Genomic DNA, 12866 nt, shown 5'->3' with positions numbered 1-12866 from the left:
GGATAGAGGAAAAGAGACCAGAGAGGTGTGAGGAGAAATTTTGCTGTCTGCCGTCTCTCAGGAGCTGTGGTTCGCCTGTGCTGAGTTTTAAGCACACAGTTCATGAGGAGCAGCTGCGGGATGGCAGGAAGACCTGTGCTCACATGTGCGGATAATCCCAGACTCACCTACTCATTTAACTAGCTGAACTTGTGCGTGCGTCTCAGTCGCTTAGTCGCGTCCGATTCTTGGCAACCCCCTGGATTGTAGCCAGCCAGGCTCCCCTGTGTATGGGATTTCCCAGACAAGAATACTGGAATGGGTTTCCATTTCCTTCTCCAGGGGAGCTTCCCAACCTAGGGATTGAACCCGGGTATCCTGCATTCCAGGCAGATTCTTTACTGTCTGAGCCGCCAGGGAAGCCCAACTAGCTTAATCACTTGGTTACATTTTCTGAGTCTCCTACCTCTTCTTTAAATGCACAGGACAACATTCGCATCAGAAGACTCTTCATTGCAGTAAAGTTCATAAACTGCGTGCAACTACTGTCACCTCCTCAGTGGTACATAAACTTTGCTTTCCTTTTTAGTCAAAACAACAGATTTGTTACGAGTTATTCATTTTCTCCGCCCAAACCCTGTGTCTTCCATATATTTATGAAACCAACTGGGTTACCAGTTAAGTCTATTATTTTGCAACAAAGTAAAAAAATAGCTTTATCTATAAGGCTATCAAAATGTTGTCATTTTTTTTTTTTAATGTTGTCATTTTTAATCTCATTCTTTAGTCCACTAAACTGCATACACACTATTCAGTGCAGAGTCTAGTTTATTTTCTGAATGTATTTTGCATTTGATTCATGACATATGTGTGTCATATTAATTTGGTTTTACTTTGCAGTCATCAAAAACTTTATATGATCACTGGCATTTTCAAAGAATACTAAAATATTATAATAACATGGAAAGATAGCCTATGCAGAAACTGTAATATAGTGGTTCAATATACTGGCTCTGTAGGCAGACAGATCTGACTTAGGGTTAAATCTCAACTCAATACTTAATAACTTTCTGATCTTTACAAATTATTTAACTGCTCTGTGCCTCAGTGTCCTCACCAATAAAATGGAATTCTTAAAAATGGCACTACTTTTAAGTGAGTGCCTTACATCCAATAAATACTTTTTGAATCTATATGCAAAATGAGTGTGGACATCAAGAGAATCTAAATACACTAAGAGGAAGTGTAAAGCATTAACTGAGTCAGTGAATAATTAGATCTACTTTCAATCTGCCCGGGAAATAAATCCAACATGTCTGATAGCTGTTTTTCTTTCCCCCTACAAAGCCAAGTCAATATTAATTGGGACTAGAAAATGCCCTGTGTGTAAAGGAATTAAACCTTAGAGATCATTGTAACGAAGAACACCAATATTTTGAAGAAATACCCATCAAATTCTTTTATGCCCACCTGACTGCCCTATTTTCCACTGTCTTCTTCCTGGTCACGGGCTCTGACCCAGGGTTACTCAAGTGTCACACATTTCTGAGCATGAGAAATACAGCACATGCTCTGTCTTCATCATCCTCTCACTCTTTTCTCCCTCCTTCCCTCTCACCCTCTTCCCATCCCTTCTCTCTTTCTGTCATCTTCAGGGCCATCGTTATCATCACTAATATTTTTTAAGTACTCAAGCCATGCCAGGCACAGTCCAGGTGTTTATATGCAACATTTCAATACCCGTCACTTTGTCACAAACATTCTATTCTTGAGAATGTCAGCTAAGAAAATAAGCTTACCTGTATTTCTACTGTAATTAGAAGGCAAATCTTAAGGACCTTCTTGACGGTCCAGTGGTTAAGACTTCACCTTCTGGAACCTTCCTACACTGTTGATGGGAATTTAAGTTGGTAGTCACTATGGAGAACAGTATGGAGGTTCCTTAAGAAACTAAAAACAGAGCTACCATATGATCTTGTAATCCCATTCCTGGCATATATCCCGAGAAAAACATGATACAAAAGGATACATGCACCCCAATGTTCTTTGCAGTACTGTTTACAACAACCAAAATATGGAAGCAAACTAAATGTTCATCCACAGAGGAATAGATAAAGAAGTTGTGGTTCATATATACAATGGAACATTATTCAGCCATTAAAAAGAAAGAAATAATGCCATTTGCAGCATCATGGATGGACCTGAGGCTGACAAAAAGTATATTTTTCTGCATTATAAAAAATAGAATTTTGTTAATTAAAAAACAGTAGCTCAATGAACAATGGCTTATTTTAAAAAGCTAGGGGAAATATGGTTTTGTAACTTTTTCCTTTTAACCTTCAATTTTACTGACAAGTGCTAAACTGAACCTGTCAACTTTTTTTAAGATGAAATGCTTATTGCTTATCTTCCATGGAATCAAGGGGCCTTTTCATCATTGTAAAGGCAGAACTAAAAGAAAAGTTTTAAAATCCTCTATTTCAAGCAAATATTAGCCAACAACAACAACACCGAAAAATGCCAGTTGTTTTCTTTCTTCTCTTTCATTGCTGGTACTTAATATCCTACTCTTCTATCTGATTTATTCAATGGAACATTTTTCTTATTCTGTATCTTAAGTAGTATAAGTTTTCCTATGCCTTTCCTAAAGAGATTACATTTCCCCAAAAGAATATATTATCCTGCTTTCCCCAAAGTATATATTATCCTACTCGCCCCAAAAGATTATGTTCTTGTCTAAAACTCATCTCTATACCCTCAGCCCTAATCCCACTTCTTGATGGCTTTCAACTTGAGATTTCTTCAGATCTACAGCCAGGTCTGGGCTTAGCCAACTTGACTCAGATTTTATAACACATGTCCAAAAGCGCCTGGAGAAATACTGGTGCCAGGAATGAAATCCAGGTATTATTAATTTTAAATTCCATATCCCTTTTCATTTAAGAGCTCCTCTTCCTCTCCTTTACCCCTGTTTTCAAACTAAGTCAGCTTTCGAGACAGGGCTCATTCTAGCACCACAAAGTCTTGTTTATCCTAGAAACTTGGCCAGCAGATTCGAATTCTGAACAGTATGCCCTACTTTAAGAGGGGAGGTGATGGGGAGAGAAAATAGCTTTTCCAGAAGCACGTTGCTAACATTTTTACCAATCTACTTTTAAGATTTGGAATGATTTCTTCCTTCCTTAGTTTCCAAGAAAGCTTGGTTGAAGGCCATTTTTGCTTGATGACTTCCAAAAGCAGCCCAGTCCTATGTCTGTAAATATGTTGTTTCTTACAAAAAGCCTTCATCCTAAGTATCTCCTGCCTTGGTCCAACCATCAATAGTTTATATTATGTATGAAGGAAATTGTGATCAGATACTTGTTGTACTGTAATAACTGAAAATACAAGTCAGTTCTGAAAAGATTGATGACTTCCTTCTTGGCATTCTGCTTGTGATTATAGTTGATATTGCCAAGTAAACATTGGATCCCAGTGTTTGGCAGGAGTCCCTGATCGTAAACTTGCTCCAGATGTGACTGTAATAATCAGGGTGATTTAATAACAAAAAGTACAAATATGAGCATAACTTTCCCATTTCCCTGTAACTATTTTGCTTAATATAAATAAATATTTGGAGTAAGATGAAGTTTATTCACCAAGGTACAACTTAGGCTCTCTTCTCACATTAAACCCAAGCATTAAAGATCATCACTTAACTACCATTTCTCCCATTCTCCCATAAAATTTTTTTAACTTTTTCCATTTAGAGTTTGGATATCAAATGCCTAAATATAAATTCTGTCTGTCCTAATTATAGCAACTATATTCACAGCAACTATGTTCTTCACTTAATCACCTGTGTATGTATGGCTGGGTTTCTTTGCTGTCTACCTGAAACCATCACAACATTGTTCACCAGCTATGTGCTGTGCTTAGTCGTTCAGTCATGTCCAACCCTTTGCGACCTCACGGACTGAAGCCCACCAGGCTCCTCTGTCCATGGGGATTCTCTAGTCAAGAATACTGGAGTAGGTTGCCATGCCCTCCTCCAGGGGATCTTCCCAACCCAGGTCTCCTGCATTTCAGGCAGATTTTTTATAGCTCAGCTACCTGGGAAGCCCATTCATCAGCTATACTCCAATACAAAATAAAAAGTTTAATAAATAAAAAATTAAGATGCAGGGACTACATGTAAAGAAAAACCACCATGCTATTAATTCTTTTTTTTTTCCCATTTATTTTTATTAGTTGGAGGCTAATTACTTTCCAATATTGTAGTGCTATTAATTCTAATTCTCTAATAAAAGGCCCTTTCATGGGGTTGCAATCTGATATTCTTAGTCCATATTTCTTTGGGAGACATTTTTTCTAGGTTATTTTCTTTTTTTAGTTCCCCAAATAAAGAAAACTAAGGAAATTATTGCCTTATAATAGTCTCTATTCTATCGTGAAAAAACTGCTAAGAAGCCACATCTGGAGATCCCAGTTTGATTTCTGGGTTGGGAAGATCCACTAGAGAAGGGACAGGCTGTCCACTCCAGTATTTTTGGGCTTCCCTTGTGGCTCCTGGTAAAGAATCTGCCTGCAATGCAGGAGACCTGGGTTTGATCCCTGGGTTGGGAAGATCTCCTGGAGAAAGGAAAGACTACCCACTCCAATATTCTGGCCTGGAGAATTTCATGTGCTATATAGTCCGTGGGGTCGCAAAGAGTCAGACATCTGACAGACTTTCACTTTTATTTTCTATCTCTTTATTTCTCTGTGGTGCCCACCTTGGAATATCTTCCAATTTGCTTTCCAGCTCATCAGCTTTCTCTTCATCTATATCTGATTGCTATTTAACCTATATATTTCAGGTTTTAGTTTGACCATATTTGTCATTTTTTAGAGGTTATGTTTATTTTTCAAATCTGCCTCTCCTTTTTTGAAAAAGTAATAACTTGGTATTTTCTTAAGATCTCCAGTCTTTTGAGTTTTCAATTATTTTTACAATACTTGTTTTTTTAAGACATATTTTTAGTTAAGTCATAATTTATTAAAACAATAGTATGAAGTTCTTGGGCTTGCTTCCCCCTGTTGCAGTGCCTGCTGGTTCTTGCTGATGATAGATGATTTCTCGGGCCACCACAACACACAGCCCCAGGAGCTTCGTTCTCATCAATGTGCATGTGCCTCTGCTGTGTGCAGCACACAACCTGGGCATCTGCAGTGGACCTAGGGTTCTGCCTACGTGAGTTTGAGCAGGCTCTGGGAGTTGGTGATGGACGGGGGAGCATGGCGTGCTGCGGTCCATGGGGTCGCCAAGAGTTGGACGCAACTGAGCGACTGAACTGAGAACTGACTGGTAAATTATCTTTAGGAGGGATATTTTTTCTTGCGGGAACCCCATAGAAACTGCTTTCTGGTTTTACAACATTTCTGCCAAGCATTCTAAGAATATTATGAGGAATCCATTTTTACACTATTTCTCCCCTTGTGGGGTTTCTGGACCACTCTGCTGCTGCTGCTAAGTCACTTTAGTCGTGTCCGACTCTCTGCGACCCCATAAACGGCAGCCCACCAGGCTCCCCCATCCCTGGGATTCTCCAGGCAAGAGCACTGGAGTGGGTTGCCATTTCCTTCTCCCATGCATGAAAGTGAGAAGTGAAAGTGAAGTCGCTTAGTCGTGTCCACTCTTAGCAACCCCATGGACTGCAGCCTACCAGGCTCCTCGGTCCATGGGATTTTCCAGGCAAGAGTACTGGAGTGGGGTGCCATTGCCTTCTCCGTCTGGACCACTCAGGTAGTATCAATTCAACCCTCAAATCTGTACAAGGTGAAAGACAGTTTCAATTCCTCAGAAGTCTTCTCAGGAAACAAGCTTCCTTTCATTTCCTTGAGTTGGCGAATTTCTTTTTCTCTTGTCATTCTTTCAGTGCTAAACAATATACTTTTGTTGTTCAAGCCACACAGTCCATGGTACTTTTGTTATGGCAGTATTTGTAAATTAATACATTACTATTAGTTCAAGATTGAAAACAACTCAAGTGTCTACCAGGTGGTAAAAGGATAAACATATAATGGTGCATCTGTACTGTGGAATATTACTCAATAATAAAAAGGAATGAACTTCTGATACATGAAGCAACATGGGTAATCTCAAAAGCACACATGCCAATTGACTTGTTAAAACTCACGCACATAAAAAGGGTAAATTTTTCTGTGTGTCAATTATACTTCAATAGGCTGGCTTTTATTTTTTTAAGTCTAGAATATTTTTAAAATTGAGGATAATGAAAAAAAAATTGAGGAATACTTGATTTACAATATTATGTAAGTTTCAGGTATACAACATAGTGATTCACATTCAATAGCCTGGCTTTTAAAAATTAAATTATATTACAAAAGAATTAAAAATAAAAACCAAAGTATCATATAATCTCATCACCTAAATATAATCACTATGAACATTTTGCTATATGTCTAGCTTTTATATATAAAACATAGGTTTATAAACTTAGCATCACATTAAATATACAATGTTATAATTCAATTTTCATATGATAAAATATTGTAAATATTAATATTCTTCTGAAACTTTATTCCTGACTGTTCTACTTTATGGTATATGCTTTTTTCAATCAATGCCCTCATTGAAAATTAAGATGCAGACATAGAAAATGGACTTGTGATCACTGTGAGGGAAGGAGAAGGTGGGACAAATTGAGAGAATAGCATTGACAGTATATACACTACCATGTGTAAAGTAGATAACTAGTGGGAAGCTGCTATATAACATAGGGAGCTCAGGCTGGCACTCGCTGATGACCTAGAGGGGAGCTGGGGGAGGTGGGAAGGAGCCTCAAGAAGGAGGGGATGTATATACTTACGGCTTATTTGCATTGTTGTACGGCAGAAACCAACACGATATTGTAATTATCCTTCAATTAAACATTTAAAAAAGTAATTAAATACAAATTTTTAAAAAGAAAATTAAGGATTCCCCCCCCCAGTGTTTTGCCATTTTAATCAATGCTTCAATCAATATCCTTAAACCTTAGTCGTTACACACATTTATGAAAAGAGAATAATAATGATGTCTATTAAGCAACAATGATAAATGTATCATTTACTACATTGATATAAAGCTACTGGTTTGAATTTGATCGGTTTAGAATATATTCCCGCTGCTCTACACTTTTAAGTATTGTCTTCTTCCTAAGAGGAATTTAGAGAGACTGAGGAGTAGAGTGGAAATTAGGTGCTGAGACCAGGCCACCTAATTTGTGCCCCAGCTTGAGTGATAAGCATGGATGCTAGCTTTCCCATCTGTACAGAATACTATGTGGCCCACACTATGGTTGGTTACCCAGACTTTCTTGTCAAAATGCTTCACTCTTGCTCACCTTCACTAGAAATGAGCTGGAAAAGCTAAATAATTGATTTCCCACTCTCTTTTGCAGCTAGGGCTTCACTAGTAGCTCAGTTGGTAAAGAATCCGCCTGCAATGCTGGACACACCGGTTTGATTCCTGGGTCGGGAAGATCCCCTGGAGAAGGGATAGGTTACCCACGTCAGTATTCTTGGGCTTCCCCTGAGGCTCAGCTGGTAGAGAATCCGCCTGCAATGTGGGTGACGTGGGTTCAATCCTGGTTTGGGAAGATCCCCTGGAGAAGGGAAAGGCTACCCACTCCAGTATTCTGGCCTGGAGAATTCCATGAACTATACATGTCCATGGGGTAGCAGAGAGTTGGACATGACTAAGCGACTTTCACTTTCACTTTGCAGCTAGGACAGCTGAGTGACACAGTTCTGGCCAATGAAAGGCCAGTGGGAAAGTTTATGCTTTTCTAATGAAAGCAAAGATGCACTTGGTACCTGCTCCTTCCCTCCCTCCTTCTTCCAGCCTTGAACTACAATGTGATGCCTGGAACAACTGTCACATTGTAAGGGTGAGAGGCGAACATTTTTCTCAGGCTGGTAAAGTGGGAGGTAGAAGAAACATGGATCCTTGTTGGGCTCCACACCAGTTCCAGAGTGCCACTTCCCAGATTCTTGTTAAATGAGAAAAACAAGCTCCATCTATTCAAGCCAAGTTCCCTGTTATTTGTAGATGAAAGTATTCCTAACTGATAGGTCAGTTGTTGTGAAGGGCAAATGAGGTATATATGAGATTGTGCTTTGGAAAATGGGAACCAATATAAACATTTCAGATATTAGTTGCTGGTCAACTAAATATAAAATTAAGAGCATGCAGGCTATTTTACTCGGGATCCTTTTTCTTTCTCTAAGCTTCTCATTCATCAAAAGTTTATGTTACATTTCTTATACTCTTTCAACATTTTTTCGGTTATTTAGTACCTCTTGATTATTCCCAGAAACTTCTTATGATTAAACTGAAATATACTGTGCATTGCAATTTTTAGAAAAAAATAAAATCAGTTGCCTTATCGAGTGAAATGAGTGCTATAAACAGCACCATACCTATATCATTAAAAGTAGATTATGAATTCCATCTACAGATGAATAGATAAAGAAGATGTGGTATATATAAACAATGGAATATTGCTCAGCCATAGAAGAGAATGAAATAATGTCATTTGCAGCAACCTAGATGGAGGGATGTACAGATTATCATACTAAGTGAAGTAAGTCAGAAAGAGAAAGACAAATATCTTAGAATCACTTATATGTGGAATCTAAAATATGACACAAATGAACTTATCTATGAAACAGAAACAGACTTACAGGCATAGAGAACAGACTGTGATTGCCAGAGGTGAGAGGAGGAGGGGTAGAGTGGGAGTTTGGGATTAGCAGAAGCAAACTATTATATATAGAATGGATAAACGACAAGGTCCTTCTGATTAGCACAGCAAACTATATTCAATACCCTGTGATAAACCACATAGAAAGAATATTAAAGCATATATATCTATATATAACAGAATCACTTTGAAAATTAACACAACATTGCTATCTCAATAAAATAAGTTTCAAATAAAGAATTCCACTGTCAAAAGCGAAGATACAATTGCCAGGAGCATCTCAATTCCAACAGTTGAGTCAAACCTTCTTAAGAGGGTAGTGCAGCCAAACTATCCTAAACTATTGCTCCAAGAACATCAGTTCCTGAGCTAGGAATTCTCATTCCCCTTCCCTGGATGAGAAGTGTTGGAAACAAATACTGATAATGAAGTGAGGATGCAGAGCCCTACATTTATCATCACTCATGACAGTGTGTTTAAAGAGAAGAGATGAAGACTTGGAACAAGTCACTAGCCGCAGAGGTTCAATTTTCTCACTTTAATATGAGGATTGGGATGGAGGTATTTATCTGCCTACCCTGAGGGGTATCATTAAGTGTCAAAGTAATGTAAATAATGTCTTGGCATTTACTGAGTGCTTCTTAAACAGAAGCTTGCCTCCGGTACCAGGGAAGGTATCTACCTCTGCATTCCTGAGCCTCGTGGATCAGATCCCCCTCTGTTTAAATCACCCTCTTTGGGTGATCTAGGACAAAGTCTCACTCTTCTCATCTGTAAAATATCATAATAACAGTACCTACTTTATAAGTATGTTATGAAAGATTAGTGATGTAATCCTGCTAAAGCACTTAACCTGGCCCCTGGAACACGGCTGTTTTTAATAAGGGCCAGCTGTTATTATCGTCAGTACTTGCCCTTCTGCCCTGTTGGTGCTTTCCCATTAGCATATAAACACATCAAGTGTTTTTCCATCTTAAAAAAGATAATAGACCTTAGATACTGCCTCTTAATTTTTTCGTCTGTTCAGTTAAGTCTATGCTCACACCCTCTCCCTTGCCCCTAGCCACACACACGGTGCGGTGCTCAGTAGCTCTGTAGTCTCTTTGCAACCCCACAGACTGTAGCCCACCAGATTCCTCTGTCCCTGGGATTCTCCAGGCAAGAATACTGGAATGGGTTGCCATTTCCTCTTCCAGGGGCTCCTCCCCTCTCAGGGATTGAACCCATGTCTCCTGTGTCTCCTGCATTGGCAGGCAGATTCTGTACCACTGCACCACCTGGGGAGCCCATAGCTGCATACACAGCGCCTAGGTCAATGGCCTGTGGAGTCAATCCCACCGCCTGACCACAGCCCAGGGGCAGGGCAAGCACACGACGCAGGGGATGAGCAGGAGGTTAAGAGCCAGAAGGTCATCTTTTCAAATCCTGGCTCCACAGCTTCAAATCCTTTGTTTACCTTGGGCAAATTTCTTGTCATCTCTGAACCTCAGCTTCCTCACCAATAAGCTGGGAGTGAGAAGAGCTGCCTTGCTGGATAGCATCAGTGAGGTTAAAATGGACAATGCGTGTAAGGTACACAGCACAATGTCTGAAACATTGCAGAAACTCAATGCAGGTGAGATATAGTTACTACTTAAAATGTAAAGTGCGTGATAACTTGCAGTCTATACCCACAGATATGGAACAAAGGAAGGCAAGAACCCAGCTAAGGCAGAGGAGGAGCAATCAGAGGGTCATCGGAGACCCAGGGAAGGTCAGTATTAGTGCAACAAGAGAGAAGCAATATTTCAGAAAGACTGCAGAATCAATATCAAATGCTGCAATGATAGAAAAGATTATAAGCTCTTAAAAAGAAAGAAAGCAAAGTTACATTTAACTTGGATGGCACTATGTTCTTGGTTTTCATGTTTAGTTTTGTTTTAGCAGATTTACCTTTTTATTCAGTCTTGCTGGTACTAATAGCAAAATCATTCTGAGTTCCCTGACCATAGGCTAGCTCGATTTTGTGGAAAAGACTCCTGAGAGATTGGGAGCTTGTTTAGGAAGCTCGCTGGATATGAAATACATCCACAGATAATCTGCAAGGCACAGCATTCCCAGAAGGATGCTTAGGGGTCACTGACATACTATCATTTCCTAATTTTCCATACTGGACGCTTGTTCACTTTCATAAAGGACAAAAAGCCACAAAGAAGATAGCTCTTTCTTTTGAGCTCCCTCCCCCTCCACCCAAACTTTGGATATACCCTACCAGCACTGAGCTTTTAGAGGACAAACTGTCCTCACTTAAACCCAGACTGCCTACTGTAACTGAATGTGGTGCCTGCCTGAATGGTGGCATTCTCTCATCTCTCAGTTTTGCTGGTGGGAGATCATAGTTCCCTCTTTAAAAACAAAATAGATTGCAATAATTTCTTAATTAAAAACCCTTTGAATCATTACTGAAATCTGTTCCATGGATTTAACTGATGGGCAGGAAAGAGATTTTCTGTTCTCTGTGGACTAAAAGAATTCAAAAAGGAAACAAATGGCTGAAAATATTCCAGTAATGAAATCCCCCTCTTTAGTACATTTAGTACACTGATGAATTATTGACTGGTAGATTTACTTAACTTCACTCAAATGAGGAGTAAACCAGTCACTCAGGGAGCCCAGACCCTGGGGAAGAGTTGGGTGCACATACCAACTCCCTTTTGCTCCAAATGTGTTTTCATTTGAGACTCAGAAACTGAATTTATTCAAAAGTCATGTGGGGAAATTACTAAGCATCTAATAAGGTGGTTGAAAGATGATTGTACCTAGTGTGTGATCAGGGCCATTTTAGTAGGAAATGATTCTTTTCTCCTGTATCATCCAGCAATGTCTCATGAAAAGAATTCAAGAGAAACTTCCATCCTTATGGGGTCTCCTTGCTCCACTAGAGGTACAAATGAATAATAACCAGCATTAAAGATCCTAATAATATGCTCTAAAGGCTTTCAGTCTAATTTGGCATATGATCTTCAAAAAGACTTTCTGAAGCATTTTAAGTCTGGAGAAACTGAGGCACCGTCAATTCACCAGTGTCCCAGGGACACAGGAGTGAACAGACAGTGTGGAGATATCTAGGTCTCATCCTCCTTTTGCTATAATATACTGACTCCTAAGGCTTCCCTGGTGGTGCAGTGGTAAAGAATCTCCCTGCCATTGCCAGAGATGCAGGAGATGCAGATTTGACCTCTGGGTCAAGAAGATTCCTTGGAAAAGGAAATGGCAACCCACTCCAGTATTACTGCATAGGAAATTCCATTAATAGAAGAGCCTGGGGGAGTACAATCCATGGGTCACAAAGAGTCAGACACAACTGAGCATGTATGCACTGACTCCTGAAGAGCAGAAATATAAGGAATAATAAAAAGATTAGAAGACGTTAAATAAAATTTTAAGTTACTTAGTAATCACTTAAAACCAGTTCAGGCTGATGATTAGTCTTCCACTCTTAGACTAAAAGTAATACAATAGGAATATTTTAATAACATTTTATCATTGTCTATTGAAAATGTTCCGCTTTTCTGTGAAAACAAAGTTTATATGTATTAATTACCTGTCAGGAAAAATCAGTATAAACTTAATATAGATCAGGGCTAAAATTGTTTAATTTTAATATGATTTTGATGAAGTGGAACAGGGGGTGAGCAGTAACATAGGAGAGCATGGAAGATGCCCTAGTGGGGTGTGGGGGGGTGGGCAGTGGTGCTAGACTTTTTTTTTTTTTCCAGTCTCCGTAGAGACTGTCAAAAATTGCCAGTGCCGACTATATTTCAAGTCGTCACGGCGGGGTATTGGGAAAAGTTTTCAATTAGCAATAATCGCGCCTCGGATAAACCTCATTGGCTACGATACTGCCACTGCGCAAAGCTGGTGCTAGACTTTGTAACCCATTCATGGATTGACTAGTTTCCTCCTTTGTAAGATGAGGTTAATGGCACTTACCAGGATGATCATAAGGTTCAAGACAAAAATGAGCTGGTACATGTAAAAATATGTTTATGTACAAAGGTACTGTTTAGAGAGAAATGGCAACATTTTATCTATTTGTAAATGTTCTCAAAAGCCCACAGATTTTGTTCATGTGTTTTTACACACCAAGCTCAGTCTGATGTGTTGCTCTTGCAGCAC

General features: G+C 39.3%; 1 non-coding gene across 1 annotated transcript; it reads right to left on the bottom strand.

Annotated features, from left to right (window-relative positions):
* Positions 1-12466: 12466 nt before the first annotated feature.
* On the bottom strand, positions 12467-12607 carry LOC122708423. The gene has a single exon (XR_006345195.1). It is a non-coding gene; the product is annotated as a U4 spliceosomal RNA (small nuclear RNA).
* Positions 12608-12866: the final 259 nt, after the last annotated feature.

This window comes from Cervus elaphus, chromosome 14 (assembly GCF_910594005.1).
Source record: "Cervus elaphus chromosome 14, mCerEla1.1, whole genome shotgun sequence".
Classification (NCBI taxonomy): domain Eukaryota; kingdom Metazoa; phylum Chordata; class Mammalia; order Artiodactyla; family Cervidae; genus Cervus; species Cervus elaphus.
This window is presented reverse-complemented; position numbering and strand designations above follow the sequence as displayed.